The sequence below is a fragment of the Bison bison genome, unplaced genomic scaffold (genome assembly GCF_000754665.1).
Source record: "Bison bison bison isolate TAMUID 2011002044 unplaced genomic scaffold, Bison_UMD1.0 scf7180017862013, whole genome shotgun sequence".
NCBI classification, from domain to species: domain Eukaryota; kingdom Metazoa; phylum Chordata; class Mammalia; order Artiodactyla; family Bovidae; genus Bison; species Bison bison.
Genome location: NW_011492585.1, coordinates 425,567 through 425,825, shown reverse-complemented (window position 1 = coordinate 425,825; position 259 = coordinate 425,567).

Genomic DNA, 259 nt, shown 5'->3' with positions numbered 1-259 from the left:
GCCAGGCTGCGGGGCACCCCCAGCCTCCTCCCCGTGAAGCGGTGCAGGCTGGCGTGGGAGGGGGGACACTCACCACTTTGTTTTCGCTGACCCGCTCCGTGGCCTGGATGGGCCTGTCCAGGCTGGGCTTGCCCAGGTAGACGTCCTGCGTGTGCGGGTAATTGCCCAGCAGCCTCAGCAGGGCCCGCACATTCACATAGTTATCGTCATCCACGTGGCAGAACCACCTGGGGAGAGGGGGCAGGGCCGTCAGGGCGGG